This window comes from Arachis duranensis, chromosome 4, assembly GCF_000817695.3.
Source record: "Arachis duranensis cultivar V14167 chromosome 4, aradu.V14167.gnm2.J7QH, whole genome shotgun sequence".
NCBI lineage: Eukaryota > Viridiplantae > Streptophyta > Magnoliopsida > Fabales > Fabaceae > Arachis > Arachis duranensis.
Window position 1 is genome coordinate 114,580,690 of NC_029775.3, and position 4,443 is coordinate 114,585,132.

Sequence of the window (4,443 nt, forward strand, 5' to 3'; positions counted from 1 at the left end):
TACAATCTTTTTGTATAAAAGATAAATTTTAATTAATATTTCACTTATTATTTGTCTGTATATTGAAAAATCATTAGAAAACTTTGAGAAACTTATCATAAGAATTGCACAGGAAAGCATCATCAAATAGAAAAAGGGAGAACACTAGCAGCTTCTAGACACAATACTTTAAAAGAAATAGGCTAAGGAATTTATCGCAAAAGGTCAGAAATATTGAGTTTATATTGACAAATTCCAAGAAATTTTCGTTGATTGGGAATTGGAGACAAGTAGTAAAAGATGGTCATGAATTTTGTATGATTTGATATAACTAAAAATGATGTGTTATATATAATTTAGTAGTTATAATTTTATATGTATTTAGCTATGAAGTACGGACACTTCGCTAAGTTATCGTGTCCGCGTGTCGGATATATTTCGAATACGACACTCACCGACACTTGTCCGACACCTGTGTCTGCTGTGTTCAACCGTGTTTTAATAAAAAATAAAAAATTATTCTCCGAACATGCCTGGACACACCTAAATACCATCACGTGTCCGCACATTAAAAATAATTAAAAATTTTAATTTATATTTTAATATCAATAAAATATCAAAATATCATTATAATTTATCTAAAAAATATTTTATATTTTATATATTTGCATGTTCTCGTGTCATGTAAAATTTTAAAATTCACGTGTCGACGTATTTTGTGTCGTGTCGTGTTCCGTGTCCGTGTCAGTATCCGTGCATCATAGATATTTAGTCTTTTAGTGTCTTGATGATAATGTTAAAGAGACACTATAAAAATTAATGAAATAATTATGTGGTTTGATTGAAGGAGAATGTCTTTTAAGTAATTAAGTATAATTGGTATTTAGGGATAATCTTTTTGATATTATGTATTGGTTATAACTTGTTTAAATAATTCTCCTCTCGGATCGAAATTCTAAACCATAATTGAAGAAAAAAAAAGTCATAATTAAAAGAGGCATATTATGAATTATTACTTTGGGGCTTTTAGAGGACCTTTTATCTGAGAAAAAAAAAGATAATTCATTGGCATATCAAGATACACATATTAAACATCCAAATTTTTTTAACTTTAAACATCTAAATTCAAGATATAACATACACATATATAACACGTGGATATGTATTGCATATTTTTGTGGTAAAAGAATCTTAGAAAAGCTGGTGCAATGAACGTTACTTATTTCTTTTTGTAAAATGAGTTATAATAATAAATAAAAATCACAATTTTGAGGGGCCCCTTAAAATGGGGGTCAACTAGTGAAGTCTCCAACAGCCGAAAATGGCAAATTAACTCCCAAAATAAAAGTTCGTTGTAACTGTAACAGATAACAAAACATTTTAATTTCCAAACGCGGATACATATGTTTGAAAAAAGAAAGAAACAAAAGGGAGGATTGATTATACGTGTGTATCAAAGGCCATTATGAGACGAAATCTTGGCACAATAAGTTTTTGATGTTGCACCATAGAAGGACAACATTCAATTTCAACTCATTGTAATAATTCAACGTACAACATAGGGAGAGGAATATATAAGAAACATATTAAAGAAAATAAAAGCAACAATGTGGAGCATGCCACTATTGATATTGATATATAGATAGATACATATATATATGACTTTGAAAAAGAAGTGGCTCATTTTTTGCCTTTGCCCACAAAAAGAGTTTACTTTGTTTATAGCGTGGCCATTGTACGTACAATATTCCAAAATTGTGTCACATTCTTCACTTCAACAATCATTTCAAACGAGAGAGAGAGGAGTGAATATTTCTGCACATGGTTCAGTATGATTTTAGTCTCTAAAGTATAGGTTGAAATTTTTTTTTATCCTCAACTTTTTTATATATATAAAATCGTCTTTAAAGTTTAAAATTAAATTTTAAAATTATAATTTTTACTTAAATAAAAAGAAACTGTTTATAATTTACTTATACCTCTGCTTATATACTGCCACCTCCATATAATTTTAGTGCCTAAGATAAGAATAATTTTAAAATCAAGTAAAATTTTAAAAATAATTTTGTATATAAAAAAAATGTTGAAGATTAAAAAAATTTTTAGTTTATATTTTAAAAACCAAAATCATATTTGATCTTTCTATATATATGTGTGTGTGTGCTTATTATTAGTACAGAATACTAGTTAATTAGTTTTATTGTGTGGATTAATTAAGACATTACCATGCTTTATTTTCATATGTAATATGTGTAATTTATAAATACATATGAAACGTGTGCAAATAATAATGGTTAGTAATACAAGAAAAATGAGCCTAGGTATAGAAATAGGTATATGTGAATATATGCACGCTTATTTGAGAAATTAAAATGAGCCAAACAAAATTGGCAAAACGATAATCAAATCTCTCACCACTAAAGTGATATATAGCTAGAGTGACCCATTTGGTGGCACACGTCAAAACTCATCACAATCAGAACCAATGAGAGATCGCGCATGCATGTAGAGAAAATAGGGCAACAAACATCATTATAATTATCGCGCCATTTTTATAAGCTGACTATATTGAAATACTAAATAATTTAATATAATATATATTAATATTTTAATTATTATTTTTATATAAAAACGTATTTATATGCTTTTTTTATAAATTTAGTTTTTTTTTTAAGAAAATTTACTAGATTGTACGGTTCATAATATTAAATTAATTTCTAAACAACATTTTTAATTATTATCATACGAACTTAATTAGTTTAATTTGTTAATAAGCGTTTATTTTAAAATGATTTGAATATTAAAATTAGTTATCATCATTTTAAAATTAGTTATCATTATTTTAATCGTTCAAAAGACCTAATTTAGTGTCTCAAAGATCTTTGAAGGACTAAAAATAGGTTCAAATTTAAAATCGGAATTCATTAGAGTCCATTATAAAATATATTTGAGTAGTAGAGAAAATCATTTAATGGTTTTTGAAGCATACCATTTTGGCACTTCCTTTCTTTTTTAAAAAAAATGTTATTTAAGTATAATATTTACAATTGAATTTTGTCTATTAAGTAATTGTTGCACCGGCCAAATATGGCATCTGAAGTGCGATTTGACGGTGGTCCTTTATCAATACAACAAAAGTATGTATCATAATATAAGTAAATCTCTAGTTTAATTTTGTTGAAGTAATAACCTTGTAGGATTGTTCTCGAGGATTCCTCTATATATTACAAATTATCTGTCACTATTGGTAAGTTAGTTTCTAGCCTCTTAGTCTCCTACTTCAACCTATCATCAAGCTAAGCCTAGAGGATAATATATACTTATATATGTTAAAGGTTGTGAGAAACTAAATGGCTTATTCATACTTAATTACTTCATGGATTCCCATTACTATTTTTTTAACGTGAATTTCTATTACTTATGTTTGGATTAAACTTGTGTCGAAGTGACAAAATGAAGGCTTTCACAATGAGAGATCGTGGGAGAGAGGGATGGGGCTAGGAAAATATAAGGTGGCATAGAGTTAGGCAACTATATCACATAAAAGATCTATGGATTTGGAATTGAGAAGAGTATCGACGATTGGAGAATGATTCTTTTATAATTTTTATGATAACTTACCTGATGATGCGTTGAAAAAAGAATGATTTTATCTGTTTAAGTGGACAGGCTAGATAACCGCTGTCAGGTAAGGAGAGATATGGAAGAATTCACTTTTTTGGTTTTACAAGGTACACATAAAAGGAGGGGCTTTGAAAACAATAAAAGAGATGAACCGAAGAAGGCACATTGACGTTAAGGCGAAAAAGGATAAGGAGGATGAAGATAATAACAGTCCATTGGAGAAGGAGTACATCGACTGCGGAAAAAGTCGTGTAGCCGAGGTGAATATTCTGCAGAAGACAGGACTGGTAACAAAAGGGGGAGTTCCCTTTGAAGAAGGATACAACAAAGCTGATGAAGGAAGGGAGGAATTTTCGAAAATAGGTTGGGACATGGCGGCAGAGATGTTGACACAGGTGCCACGAGGGAAAGATCACGATAAGGGTAGAAAGGTCTTTGCAATCGAGGAGTTGGATGAATGGCAGCAGTAAAATTCAAACAAAAAAAAAACGGCAAATCCTATTATTAGGAAGGCAGTTATGGTGTCGGCAGATTCTTTAGGATCCCCATTAAGCAGCAATAAAGCCACGTCTGAAAAAAGGGTATCCTGGGACTATGGGGAGTAAGATTTGGGGAGGCTACTTTAGTAAAATTGAACTCTAATATGAATTGTTCAAATTACAAGGGCCCAATAAAAGTGCTCAGCATGACAAAAATAAATAGTATGATATGGGTCAATACCAAACAGACTCATCTGATGGAACAGGGCCTGGAGCCCTGGCAGGTCGAGTACTCACAACCAGAAGCAATCCAGCGGCGCTTTACACGGATAGAAGAAGCCAGCAACTTCTTGTTGGGGAT